This window comes from Boleophthalmus pectinirostris, unplaced genomic scaffold (genome assembly GCF_026225935.1).
Source record: "Boleophthalmus pectinirostris isolate CB_2022bp ecotype Guang Dong unplaced genomic scaffold, ASM2622593v1 HiC_scaffold_14, whole genome shotgun sequence".
In the NCBI taxonomy this organism is placed as follows: Eukaryota; Metazoa; Chordata; class Actinopteri; order Gobiiformes; family Gobiidae; genus Boleophthalmus; species Boleophthalmus pectinirostris.
This window is the reverse complement of record NW_026571047.1, coordinates 26,202,297-26,217,746: the sequence shown is the minus strand read 5'-3', so window position 1 is coordinate 26,217,746 and position 15,450 is coordinate 26,202,297. Positions and strand designations below refer to the sequence as shown.

The window sequence follows — 15,450 nt, the reverse complement described above, 5'->3', positions numbered from 1 at the left end:
GGTAACTCAACTCAAACTTCAAACTATAAATATAAGAGAGGTCCAAATGGTTTATATTCTGCTCCAAACGGGAGAGAGCGACGCGTAAAGCAGCCTGGGGTGGAGTGAGTGTGGAAACCCGGTCATAAACTATCTCGATTGTAACAGTGATCTTTGGTCGGACAGTATAATTGGTTGTCATAGTGAAAGAACATGGTAAATATAACACTAAACACACAACAAGGTAAATAAAACCTACATATTTACTATTAATAATGATAAAATCCATAAATATTGTAACAAATTCGTCATTAAACTCATTATAATAATACGTCCTTTTTATTTCCTTGTGTTTTGGTGGAGAAAAGACACACGTCAAAGTTCTTTTCCTGAAAGTGGGGGCCATAAATTTGAAAGGAGATTAATTATTTACTTTGTCCGTAATAAAGACAGAGATAGAGGAGGGAGTCAGCTGCATCATTGATTCTCATCTTGGTCACACTCCAAAAGTGTTTTCATTCATTCTGAAATTAAATTAATTGGATTTGATCATGTAAAAATCTCATCTTAAACTTCAAATCCTAAAGGTGCATTGTGTAAATTTTCTGGTGGAGCGTGCGTCAGTTGCTTCTCTCCATGGAGATGTTATTGCTTTGTTTATAATGTTTTGCAGTATGAGATTAAACTTTTCTATCTTTAAACCAAACCAAACCAAGTTACAGGTCAGATCTGTGGAGAGGCGACCCCGCTCTCAGTCAGAATGTCTGTTTTTCTAAGTATTTTTGAGCTATAAACCCGCCTGTAATTGAATAAATGTAAAGTAGATCTGTTTAATGTCACACTGTGGAACATTCCAGGCAAAGCTATGACATATCCATAGAATAAAAGCAGGTGACGGACGTCCGACTGAAAAGTTACACAGTGTTAGCCTGATTCATCAGCTCGCAGCATTCGGATTCGTTCGCTCAATGGTAGGCGGGTACTTTTTTTTTATTTAACCAATTGCTGCTGTTTGGTCGTGACGTATGTAATGCACAAAATCTCATAGGAAGAAGGGCAATTCCCTGCCTGGGTAACATAGTGCACCTTTAAATTGACAATCTTCATTATCTTTATGATGATGTTAATTATCATAGGTCACATAGCATATTAAAGTTTAATATTTAAGTCTATAGTCAATGACGCATTCACACATAAGTTAATAACAAATGTATCCAGATAGTCGTAGTTTTGTTTCTTTATTTTCTTACTCTTATTTATTAAAGACCTTATGCATGAAATGCTTTGAGAGGCTAGTCTTATTTCACATCAAATCATGCATTTCCCCAAATTTGGACAGGCATCAATATGCATATAGAACCAATAGATCCACTGACGATGCCATCTGCGCTGCACTGCACGCTGCTCTGACGCACCTGGAAACTCCCAACAGTTATGTCAGGATGCTATTTGTGGATTACAGCTCTGCATTCAGCTCTATCAGCCCAACCAAACTGCTCACTCTTGGCCTCTCACCCCTCTTATGTCTCTGGATAAAGAACTTGCTGACCAACAGACGCCAGCACGTCAGAATTGACCAGCATTTGTCTCCACCATCACTGAGAGCACAGGTCTGCCTCAGGGCTGCGTCCTGAGCCCAGCTCTCTACTCCCTCCTCACATATGACTGCGTAGCACACCATAATAATTCCAACACTGTCATCAAATTTGCTGATGACACAACTATTGTGGGGCTCATAACAAACAATGATGAAGCTGCTTACAGGGAGGAGGTCCTGACACTGATCTCCTGGTGTAAAGACAATGACCTGCATTTAAATACAAAGAAAACTAAAGAAATGATAATTGATTTTAGGAAAAACAAATGCATTCCCCATCACATTGGCCTCTACATCAACGGAGAAGAGGTAGAGAGGGTCTCCAACTTTAAGTTCCTGGGTGTGGAGATCAGTGAGAATCTAACCTGGAGCCTAAACACCATCAGCGTTATAAAGCGTGCCCAGCGGAGACTGTTTTTTCTACCAACACTCCGCCAGAATGGGCTTCCCAGAAGCTCCTAACCAACTTTTACCGGTGCACCATCGAAAGCGTTCTAACGTACTGCTGTACATCAATGGTATGGAGCCTGCACAGCTGCTGAAAAGAAGGACCTGCAGTGAGTGGTGAGAACAGCTGAAAAGGTGGTGGGCTCCTCACTCCCGAACCTGGACACCATCTACTCCTCACGTCTCCACACACGGGCCTCCAACATTTTGCAGGACCCACACACCCCGGGAACTGCCTCGTCCACACTCCCCTCAGGAAGACTTCAAAACTCCCCTCACACGCACAAACAGGCTGCGCAACAGCTTCTATCCACGAGCAGTGGACGAGCTCCAGGGACACAGGCACAGATAAAAGACCTGAAGGGACTCGATGCAATAATCTATTTATTTTATTTAATAAATGTTTTTTATTGGTATGGATGTGAGGATGTGTGTATATTTGTAAATTTTTTTACTGCTACAGATCTGCTCTGCTGAAGTTTCGTTGTATTTCATACAATGACAATAAATAAATCTAAATCTAAATCTTATGCAAAATGGACTTTTGTGAGCTTTAAGTCATGTTATAATGTTGTTACCTCCTCAAAAACAAACCCGGAGTTGTGTTTTGTTTCATTCACACATCTCAAAATGCTCTGTTCCACCTTGTGATGTCATGTCGTGGTAGCTTACAACTTAACAGCTCCTTTTACCTTTTGTTTAGATTGGAAATTCCAGGGCTGAAATCATCAAATGATTCTAGTGAAGCTGTACGGAGTTTAAAAACACACTGGAGCACTTCCTGTATCACCACATGACATCACAAGTTGGAACAGAGTATTTCCTGTTTGAGAGAAGAACTCCGCCTAAATATGCAGGATGTGTTTCAGGTTAAACATGTGTGAATAAAAAAAATAAACAAACAAAAAAACACAACTTCATGTATGTTTGTGATGAGAAAACAACATTACAACAGCAGAAAAACATAATTTGGGCCTTTTACATTTTCATTTGACTCAAGATTTTCTTAATGGCCACTTTCTGCTGTATTGACATGGAACAAAATATTATTGGTGCAAAAAGTGTTGTTCGAATTGCAACTCATTCCATTCCACTAATATCTTCTGCTAATTTATTCATCAAACTTAACATTCTTAATATTTATGAGATTAATATTTATCAGATTTATATTCTTTAAAATACAACTATGATCCTCAAACATTTCACATTTTACTTTTAAACCAATGCAGAGATTCATAGATAGAAAACTCGTCAAAATCATAATTTTCATGTTTCAAAATGTGTCACATGCAGAGCGATGTTTTGCTACGATACAGAGGCTGTAAATTGTGGAGCAGTTTTCACGTTTGACTCGTGACGGGATCAGAAATGTTTAAAAAGATTGTGAGGAAATGTTTGATATTTCATGGTAATGTTCTATAAGCATTCAGTTGTGGATGTTTCATTGTGTTTTAATTCATGTTTGAATCAAATTAATTTTATCCATTAAATTATTTTTTTTTATTTATTTATTTTTAATTTATTTTAATTTTATTTTTTATTTTGTGTTTTATTTTGTGTTTTTGTTTTTTTTATTAAGTTATATATGCAAAATAAATTAATAAATAAAAAAAAATACATAAAATAAAAAAAATAAGGTATACAGTTTTTAAGTAATTCCATAAGAAGCCACAAGAGGGCGGCATTTTACCAGCTAAAATAAGGGTTTCTTAGGACAGTGTGTTTTGGAGTGATGTTTGTGGGTCACAGAACTGAAGGATCCTCCGGGGGGCAATGTTTATTTATAGATACTAACAAAACAAAAAAAAAAAAAAAAACAATTTACAAATACATGCATGGATCCTATAGTGAGTGTGCTACATAGATATATTCAGGAAAATAGGCTTATGACATGATTAATTAAAGGTGCATTGTGCAACTTTTCTGGAGGAAGTTCGCTACCTGCTTGTCTCCATGGAGATGTTATTGCTTTGCCTGGAACGTTCCATAATATTACACTTAACATATCCATCTAGTAGAGATGTAACGATATCTAAATGCCATGGTACGATATTTATTTAAGATTTAAGATATGTAAGATTTTGGTGTGAATTATTTCTGTCATAATACCAAAAAAATTCAAGTAAAAAACATATTTCTTCATGTTGTCTGCACTGAAATGAATCATGGGATATGTAGTCTCCGATGTTTAATAGCTTTTCCTACTATAAAATCATGCATTTAGACTTTTTACGCTACGATATCACAATATTTTGGTTATTTTTACATCCTTACCATAGTATTTATTCATTATGGGTGTTTCTATTGCTCAAAAATACAGTAATTTCTTCTGTAAATGGGGCGCCTCCCCACAGATCTGAACTGTAATGTAGCGTAGAGCTGTAATCTGCTTGTCTCTCTCATGATAGATAAATTGAATCTATACTGTGGAACATTCTAGACAAAACTGTAACACTTCCATGGTCATAAACAGGCGGCGGACGTTACACTAGAAATGTCACGCAGTGCATCTTTAAGGATAAACGGAGCCAACAAATAGGCCTATTACGTTATTGTAAACAAAAGCTGTTTCCCATCTGCTCCAGCTGTCAGCTCTAAACACCCGCAGATTATAACGACACATGTTACACAACAAACCCTCATCCATTAGGCCCACTGTTATCTGTCAGGACCGATCACTGATTACGCAAAAGTGGGTTAATCATCGTTACGTTTTTGCAGTTATCTGATATACGTAAAGAGCGTTATATTCGTTTAAGAGGACATGGGAAGAAATAGATTTTGGATGATGGAGACTGCAAAAAACTATATCTAGACAAGTTAAGACGACTTGAATTAAGAAAGTTTTATCATGATTTGAGTCAGTTTCACTTGACAAATAAAATGATCTGCCAGTGGAACAAGACTTTTTGTACCTAAAACATGAAAATACGAGCCAGGTTGGCGCCACCTAGTGCCTCCACTCAATTTCATTTCTCTCCAGCGACCAAGTCAGGAATCGGAATACACTAGATGTTTTGCAAGAACCCCGGAAGTTGTAGACCGCTCAGACCAATCAGAGAAGAGCTGTGAACTAAACAGTAAACAAAGCGGTCGAGATGGATGTAGACGAAGACAGACATTCTGCGTTGGCAACGATTCCCGAGATCGAGGATTTAAAGCTGGAACAAAGAGAATGTTTGGTGAATTTTATCAAGGGGAAAGACGTTATTGCCCTTCTTCCTACGGGATTTGGCGCATTACATACGTCACAACCAAATAGCAGCGATTGGTTAAATAAAAAATGTACCAGCTTACCGTCGAGCGAACGAATCCTAATGCTGTGAGGTCAGACGGTTTCCACAAAGTGAAACCAGCTCATGAATCAGAAAATGCATCTTGCTACACTTAATATAAGAAAAACAACAACTTTTTGCATTTAAAATAAGAAACAAAATCGAATGTTGCTTGAATTAAGAAAAACACACTTACTCCACTGATAGATCATTTTACTTGTCAAGTTGAATCGACTCAAATAAAGTCAAATGTTTAAGTTAAATTTAAGTTATTTTTATTTAACTAGATATTGTTTTTTCCAGTGTATATGATGTTGTTAGCTCAACCAAAAACATATCTGCAGTTGTGTTTTGTTTCATTCACATGTTTGAGTAATCTTTATTATTAGTCTGTCTTCATCTCCAAAACTCAGAATACTCTGTTCCACCTTGTGATGTCATCAAGAGGTAGGTAACAGATAACGTTTACATTTTATTCAGTAGAGATTGGCAAACTCCTCAACAGAACCATGAACACTTTGATCACAGGCTCCTGGAAATGTGTTGTTTACATCTATTTTTGTCTTTTTTTCTTGAGTTTTCATATTATATTGAAACATTTCATCAGTTTTTGCTAATGCATTGTGTCACCGCAGCAACTGTCTAACATTCTGCCAGTAGAGATCCATGTAGAACACCCCTCAGCATCGTGATGCCACTGCAGAGTATCAATACCACTCGCAGTTTGCATTCCAAGACTGAAATAATCCAATGGCGTCGTCTAGTGAAGGTGTATGGAGTTTAAAAACACAGTGGAGCACTTCCTGTATTACCACATGACGTAACAAGGTGTGGATTCAATTACAGGAGGTTTTATCGCTCAAAAATACGTAAAAAAAATTCTGAGTTTTTGCTTTTCCACAGATCTGACCTGTAACTTTGTCTGGTCTCCATGATGCCAGAAAGATTTAATCATAGGGATTTAACGATATCCAAATCTCTCGGTACGATATTATCACGATATGCATCTCACGGTACGATATTTATTGCGATATTTTGGAGAAGGTAATACGCATAATTGTAGAGAAAACACTTTTTTGCCTTTAAAACACCTTGACAAGATTTTGGTGCAAATTATTTCTGTCATAATCCCAAGAATTCAAGTAAAAAACATATTTGTTCATGGTGTCTGCGCTGAAATGAATCATGGGATATGTAGTTCCCAATGTTTATAAATTGTTGCTTCTATAAAACCATGTATTTAAGCAAAGAAACTTGTAATTCGATATATTTTGACAGCCCGTGATATTATTGTGAGACTTTTGACGATACGATATCACGATATTTTGGTTATTGTTACATCCCTATTTAATACCATACTGTGAAACATTCCAGATAATGCAATTACATCATGAAGAAAAAAAGCATTTGACTGACCCTCCACCAGAAAAGTCACACAGCGCAACTTTAAAACACAGTAACTTGCCCACCAAATATCTTGAATACTTTACGAGCATGACTGCCCAACCCACGTGCCACTTGCGCTGTTCACTCCTCTGTTTAGTTCCTTTATTTGTTCATCCACATGTTCTTTGCAGCTATACACACCGCTTTTGTCCTCCCTTTATTTCTCCTAACAATGAAATTCCTATAAAAAAAAAATCCTGTTCTGGGGCAGATTGGGGTTGCCAGGTCACGCGTCGACTCTCCGTGGGAGCGCACACAATTACCCGCTGACACATGTTGTAATAATGTCTTCCACCAGACCGGGGCTCCCTTTCACCTCGCCAAACATCTGACAGCTCCTGCTCCGCTGTGTTGTATCGGAGTAAACACAAACTCCTCCTTCCTTTTTCAGTGACAGGCGGCGGCAACGCATTTTTCCCAACACAATCCGCGGGTACGAAGCTGCAACATCCCCCGGTAAGTTGCCAAATCTAATTATTCAACATTTTGCTTTTGATTGGCGTTTTGGGAGGTGTGTGTCGAGCGGGAGACGTGGATTTCCCGGTGTTTTTCTTTTTTTCCCCCCCGTTACACGTAGTCGTTGGTTTACCTGTCCATTACGCACGCTTTGGCGCATGGACATAGCTCACTCAACCGCGCGTTTTAACGGAATTCTAGCCACCGGTTTCACTTCTGAGCACGCATTTCTTACGTTTAAGCCACCACGCGGGTTCTGACTCCAATTGTGCACGCCACAGCAGTGTAAGATTCGTCAAACCACCTGGCTCTGCGCTAAAGGGGAGGTTGTGTGGGTCAGTTGGGCAAGCGAAGCGAGCGCTGTTGTGGATTTCTGTTGCTCAAATCTTGTTCCTGTCTTTTCTCGTTGTGACATGTTGAGAGTGAGGCTTGCATGCACGAGATCGACCTTTAAGATTGTGCATCGTGCAGATTGTTTCCCGCTCGTAACTGTCCCTGATATGTTAAACTGCCTGTAAACATAATTCAGATGGACAGTTATCGCCCATAGGAAAAGTGCTTCCTAGAGAGAGCAGAGGGTCATGGTTGGAAACATTCTGGTGTAGCTTACGTACAGAAACGGTGTCAGTTTCATATTTTGCACTGCATTATTTTATGATATGCAAAGCTTGTTATGTCTTATTACACAAATGAAAAAACTCGCAGAATTAAAGTACAAAATATGCAAGATACTTTGGCTTTAAAGGGCCCATATTACGCTATTTTCTGGTCTGTTATAATGTTGTTTCCTCATCAAAAACAGACCTGAACTTGTTTTGTTTCATTCACCACATGTTTAACACACAAACCCTGCATATTTAGAAGTTCTTCTCTCAAACTGAAAACACGCTGTTGCACCTTGTGATATCTTGTGGTAATACAAGAAGTGCTCCACTGTGTTTTTTAAAAACTCCATTAGCCTGGTTTACCAGCCTGGTTTCACTTTCGTGGAAACCGTCTGATCTCGCAGCATTAGGATTCGTTGACTCTATGGTAGACGGGTACTTTTTTTTATTTAACCAGTCGCTGCTATTTGGTCGTGACGTTTGTAATGCGCTGGATTGCTCAGTACTGTCCAAGTAATCCCCGGCACAACAGCAAACAAAACAGAGAGTGAACATGTCTGTCAAATGATCAAGTTTGTATTTGACAAAGGAAGTCATAATAAAGGAGGATAATGTATGCAGTGTGCTATCACAACTCGGGTTGGTTCAGCTCTTCGCTGATTGGTCGGTGCTCGGTCTACAACTTCCGGGGTTCTTGCAAACCGTCTAGTGCAGGAGTGTCAAACTCATTTTGGTCCGGGGGCCGTATCCAACCGACTTTGATCCCAAAGGGGCCGGATTAGAAAACTCATGGCATATAAACCCCAAAAACACCAATAAATACAAATATTCGTGCAGAGAAACAAAAATCTATTACAGAAATCTATTTTTAATTGATGAACTCTTTCTTTCACAAAATATTATAATATTATGAACAACCTGAAACTTTAAGAAAAATGCGATTTCAACACAATGTTTTAACATTAAGTTGTATGCAAATAGGAATAAGTCAGTTTTTCTTGGAAAATCCTGCACTCGACTCCACTTTTCTCATTTGTGACATTTTGCTGATGAAGGTGTCACGGTCAACAGTCGTTTGGAAAGAAACAAGTCTTCATTTGTGCTGCTCTGGTGGGAGGGGCCACGTACAGAGACGCTGGAGACGCTGCTATGCTCAGCACCGCAGAAAATTACCAATATTTAATAGAAAATATAATTAAAATATTTTAGTAGAAAATCAGCCGAGGGCCACATTAAAGAACTTGGAGATCCGGATCTGGCCCCCGGGCCGTATGTTTGACACCTGTGGTCTAATGTATTCTGATTCCTGAACTAGTTGCTGGAGAGAAATGAAACTGAGTGAAGGCACTAGGTGGCACCAGACGGGCAAAAACTCCATACTCTTTTACTAGAATCATTTGGATAATTTCAAACTTGGACTTGCAAATCTGTTCTGAACTAAAGGCAAAATGGAGCTGTTAACTTGAAAAGCTTTGGAGATGTAGACAGACTAATAATAAAGAGTTACTCAAACATGTGTGAATGAAACAAAACACAACTCCAGGTCTGTTTTTGAGGAGGTAACAACATTATAACTTGGGTTTAAAGACACAGAACACATTTTTGTGACCTTTTTAAAATACCGAACCTGACCCAGATCTTAACCAGGTCTAAAACCGGACTAAACCAGGTCTAAAACAGGACTACATATTTCCTACTGGAGAACAAGAATGTGATGAAATTGACTCTAAATTCAGCAAATATTTCTACTATTGATACTTTGCAGCTGATGCCATCAACATTGTCAGGGTGTGTGACGCTAACTGAAAGCACTGCTCTGTCTGAAGCTCTGTTACTCAAGTTAGACTTTAATCTGAGTTTTAATTTCACACAATCTGACTTGGTTGGAACTACTGCAGGTGAGATGATTGGTGATGTCGCTCTCACCTTTTTGTTGAAAATCAAGCTCCTAAATAGAACCATGAACACTTCGATCACAGGCTCCTGGAAATGTGTTGTTTTCATCTATTTTTGTCTTTTCTCTTGAGTTTTCAGCCTATGTTAAAACATTTCATCAGTTTATGCTAATGCATTGTGTCACCATGGTAACTGTTGAACATTCCGCCAGTAGAAATCCATGTATATCCACTATCAATACCACTCACAGTCTGCGAAACATCTACAGACAAATTGCCTTCAGTTCTATAGTTACACGTTTGTAGTTTTTTTTTTTTTTTTTTCATTGTTACCTGTTGAAAGAGCAGCGCTTTGTTAGTTCATGTCAGGCACGTTCAAAGTGTGGCCCCGGGCCCAATAGCGGCACACGGACACGTCACGCCCGGGCCGCTTGTGTGTTTGAGTGTATTATGTATAGCCTGCAGCTCTGTATCAACCTGCACTCATAAATCACAAGATAATTAACCGGTATGCATTCCACGATTCAGAAAAGATTATGCGGTGAGATAATTCTCCATAACATTCAATCAAACCTGCTGTCAGAATGGAAGGCGTTGGTTGGTGGTTTGCCGTTCTGATTTTAAAGGTCCTATATTTCGCAAACTTGACTCTCGTGAGCTTTAAACCATGTTATAATGTTGTTACTTCATCAAAAACAAACAATACCCGGGGTTGTGTTTTGTTTCGTTCATGCTAGAGTAAATCTTTATGATTAGTCTGTGTACATCTCAAAAGCTCAAAATGATCTCTTCCACCTTGTGATGTCATGTAGGGTGATAGTTTTCAAGTTAACAGCTGCATTTTACCTTTAATTCAGTGGTAAAGTTTGGCTCGCCTTATTCATCAGCCGGTTTCACTTCGTGGAAACTGTTTGACCTCGCAGCATTAGGATTCATTACTCGATGGTAGGCGGGTACTTTTTTTTATTTAACCAATCGCTGCTATTTAGTCGTGACATATGTAATGCGCTGCTAACGAGGCTAACTGGTATATTAAGCTTTTCCCAAATCCTGTAGATCTAAATACTGACAATAACTTCTTTCCCCTTGATAAAATTCACCAAACATTCTCTTTGTTCAGGCTTTAAATCCTCGATCTCAAGAATCGTTACCAACACAGAACGTCTGTCTTCATGTACATCATAGACCGTATATATGAGTGGACATAGCTAACACTCTAGGAAGTTCACCAGGATGCTCTTTTGGCTCCTTCTGACTCTGGCTCCAATTGGCTTACAATGGAATATTGTGGCTCCTCTCTCTGTAAATGCTGCTATGAGCCTCATCATTTTGGTCTTAGAATGTTGGTATTAACCCGCGACACATGATCCTGAAGTTTTTTTTCTCTATTTTCGTCCGTCAAAAATTCCTATTGGTAACATAAAGCCTGGGTCCAGATTCGCTCCTGTAACCTTGAGTATCGTCACTATGGGACATCACAATTGCTTAGTCCACTTCTTTTATACAGTCTATGGTCCATATCCATCTTGACCGCTTTGTTTACTGTTGTTCTGTATCACAAAAGAGACCCAGACAGGCGCTTGAGTTTGAGTTTGACGTCATGGCTTCACAGCTCTTCATTGATTGGGCGGTGCGCGGTCCACAACTTCTGCGGTTCTTGCAAACGTCTACTGTATTCTGATTCCTGACCTAGTCGCTGGAGAGAAATGAAACTGAGCAGCTAGAGATTGGCAATTCCAGGGCTGAAATTATCCAAATGATTCAAACGAGTGAAGCTGTTTGGAGTTTCAAAACATAGTGGAGCACTTCCTGTATTACCAGATGACATCACAAGGTGGAACAGTGTTTTCAGATTGAGAGAAGAACTCAAGGTTTGTGTATTAAACATGTGTGAATGAAACAAAACACAACTACAAGTCTGTTTGTGATGAGAAAACAACATTATAACATTGATCATAAAATACTGTAATATTTCTCCTTTAAACTTGTGATTTTGTGATTTATTAGAAAGACTAGTGTGTGTGTGTGTGTGTGTAGTGAGACTCAGTTACGTCTAATCGTCCAATTATATGTTTGGTTTATTTTTAATTGAGCTAAGAACACACTGTATGAATATTTTTTGCCGTATCACCCGCCCCTGTGCAGACGCTAACTGCTCCTGACATTGTCCACCGGCACAGTTTGAAGCATGTGTGTAGAGGACAAATTTTCCTTTAGGGACGACAGTAAAACCCAACCCACAGTAAAACACACACAAGCATGACCGAATGAGGAAAAATCAACACTACTGTCACATGGTTTTAGTCTTGTATTTCACTGTAAAGAAAACATAAGGGTTGCGCAATATATTGGAATTGCCTGAGTGCATTTATTTAGATAACAGGATGTCCTCTTATTTCGATATCTTTTTATAGAAACATATTTTCCTCTCAAATGTTAACGTTCCTGGAGTTGTTTACAAGGTGCACAATACTAAAATTTCAAACTTGATTTTAATACAAAGGAATAGACTCGATACTCAATACTGATTCTGATACCACGGTGATAATACCAAACGTGATTTTCAACATTAAATCGTAGTAAATTTCTTTTATATTCCCATTTGATCTTATATCTGTGTAATCCTTCAGTGGTCCAGGGGCGTAAACTAGTCTCTGTGCTCTTATACTTGTCCTGATACAGCTCAAGATCATTCTAAAGATTCAGAAAAGCTTCATTTCATTTCAATGTGACTTTTTTAGTATCGATTAGAGATACAGCAATATATCGGTTAGCTGATAGATCAGGTCGATATTTGGACTTTTTGGCATAATGGTTATCGGCTTTAAAACTCCAGCACAGGCTGATATTTTGTTTGGGTTGATCTGCTGCCTAAAAACATACACAAAGTTTTATTTTAACACTTTAAATGTTTAAAAAACAGCACTAAATGTGGCTGCAGAGTAAGGCTGGGTATCATTCAGAAGCTGCCGATACAATACATATCTCAATACATAGGCCATGATACGATATATATCTCGATACAGTGCACTTTCGATTCGATACGATATTGTTCAAATCGATTTGATTCGGTTCCATAAAAAATAAATGGTTAAATCATGGCTGTGATACTAAAAGTTTTTGTTAAACCACTTCTTGTGCAAAGTTCATATGAAACACAAACATTTCATCATGAAAACAGTGAAAATGTCAAATGTGTTAAAAATAAGTAATAAATAAGTTATAAGTTTCCTTCCTCTGAACAAACAACAAAACTATAGCTATGTAAGAAAATAATTTAGTAAAATATATCAAAAAATATTTTGGTGATATATCGATACAGCAGCACATTACATTGATACTGTATCATCACATTAAATACAATATGATACGATATATCAATATTTCAGTATTTTTGCACACCTCTACTGCACAGTTCCCTTTGGGTTCATGGTAAAAAAAAAACAAAAAAAAGTTAAAAAAGGGCTGTGGGTGACTGTCACCAATTTGTATTACATAATTTTAGGAAAATAATTGTTAATAATTTGTTCTGATACAGCTAAAGATTTGCTCTAAATCTATTCAGGAAAGCTTCATTTCCATCCTGTGAATGCAACTTTTTTTAGTATTGATACCTGCTCAAATGAGTATCTTGTTTTGATACTAGTTTTAATATCGATTAAAATCCGATTTTTGATACTTTTGACAACCAGACTTTGAAAACATCTAGTCATAGTGACAATACTTGTCAGAGAAATTGTTATATTTTTGTCCAAAATCATGCATCCATATAGAAAACTTTACTGTGTCTTTTATTTATTTTACTTGTTTTTCCTATTTTATGATTTTTGCACTTTTGCATTTACTTGATTTTTACTGGTTTTATTGTTTTAGGACTGGTATGATCACATTTTTAGTAATTTAAGTTTTGTTGTCTTCGTTTTATGATGTCTGTGCAGCACTTTGGAAGCTGCTTTGTTTGTAAAATGTGCTGTATAAATAAAGTGGATTTGGATTTGTACAAAAATCGACAAATTCTATGCGGTTTTGTGTATGGCCTTCGTATTAGACCCCGAGCTCCTCTGTCTCCCCTGGCAGCTCCCAAACATCCTTAATCAGCACGTCTCCAGCCTCTTCTTCCCGCTCGTTTGTCTCTCTCTGATATTTCTGTATGAATTTGTTTTTCAATTACGCGTCCAGACACACAGGTTTAGAACGGAGCGTGTCTCAGTCTGCTTAATGAGGGTCTGGGATCAGTAAACAAACAGCGTGCCCAAGTTTGTACAAATGTTGTGAAGGAGGGATGATGTGAGGAAGAGAAGAAAGGAAAAGAGGAGTGGTGGCGAATTGATTGATCTTATAGCGTTTCACTTTTCCCTTTTGACTAATGTAACGGCGTCAATTTGGGGCAGAAAAGTGGCAGTTATTGTCTCAAAACAAGAGGAGAAGAAAGCAAAATAAAGCGAAATTTGAGTTCAACGTCTAATAGGATTTTGCGTATAAAGTAAAGGTATTTCTTTTGCGAACTTTAATTAAGTTTGACCCATTTTGTTATGTTGCTAGGTAACCACAATAAAGTATTTAAAAAACCTTTACCGGATCTTGAGCGGGGATTTTGCTTAAAGGGTCCATCTCATGCAGAATCAACTTTTCAGAGCTTTCTACTTCTAAGAGTGATGTGTGGGCCTTGTATATGTCGCCGAAGTGGCTTTTAGATTGATTTGGCGTTATTTTAACAAATTGCTGCGTATTTCTGCCACCCTCCCACGTGACAATGAACTAAAGCTGCTACAACGATGACAGGTTTGATGTTGCAAAAAACATTTCGCACTTGCCTCCGTCCCCGCTCCACCGCCTCCACCCCACATCGGCCAACAATTCCCACATGAACACTTAAACAAAAGTGACAGCATAAGCTCATTGTTCTACACTGCAGTGAACAAGATATAATAAGTTTATCTCCTAGTGTTTATTAATACTTTACCAATCAGTAATGTTCAGCTGATGTCGACGCGGTGCTTGAGCTTCATGCTCCTCCAAGTCCTCGTCCGATTCCGGGTCCAACACATGCGGCTGAATGCGCTGTATCTTCCATGATGAATAAAAGTTTATTCCTACCGCTATCAGGGTGCACGTCTGTCTCCCCCTCCCTCCTTTAGATGGCGGAGGAAGGGCGGCTCACTCAGAGCCTACGTCACGTTTGGAGGGAGGAGCCTGTGCTTTCTCAGGACGGGGATGAGCAATAGTTGGACTTTCATAGTTCCTGGTCTGTGACTGTCTCCAAGAAATCAGTAAGATTTCATAACTATTGTGTATAGGATGTTCCAAAACCCAAATTGTGCTTGTATATGTGCAGAAGATACAATGTGAAAAGAGTTATTTTGCATGAGATGGGCCTTTAAAGTGCATTGTGTAACTTTTCTGGTGGATGGTCAGATGCTTTTCTCTGTGGAGATGTTATTGCTTTGTCTGGAACGTTTCACAGTATTTCTATCTTCATGGAGACCAAATCAGATCAAGTTACAAGTCAGATCTGTGGAGAAACAACCCCTCTCACAGTCAGAATGCCTGTTTTTCTATAGTTATTTATTTTTTTTAGATGTAAAACTGCTGTTTAATGTCATACCGTGGAACATTCCGGCCAGAACAATGACATCTCCAGCCCAAACGTCTCATAATGTTTGAATTTCTATATACACAAAGTTGTTCTGTAGTTGCATAAGAGATAAATAAGTACATAACACATTTGCATCAGTTCTGTCTTATTTTAT

At 38.3% G+C, this 15,450-nt stretch overlaps 1 protein-coding gene across 3 annotated transcripts in view; it reads left to right on the top strand.

Moving 5' to 3' along the window:
• Positions 1–7,112: 7,112 nt before the first annotated feature.
• Positions 7,113–15,450, top strand: part of ptprea (protein tyrosine phosphatase receptor type Ea) — a 221,838-nt gene continuing 213,500 nt past the window's right edge. Inside the window, exon 1 of one of the 3 annotated variants that reach the window (XM_055150269.1) lies at positions 7,113–7,200. The gene's annotated coding sequence lies outside the window, so the exon portion shown is untranslated. The remainder of the gene's footprint in view (positions 7,201–15,450) is intronic. The other 2 variants (XM_020940688.2, XM_055150270.1) reach the window with 2 other exon arrangements.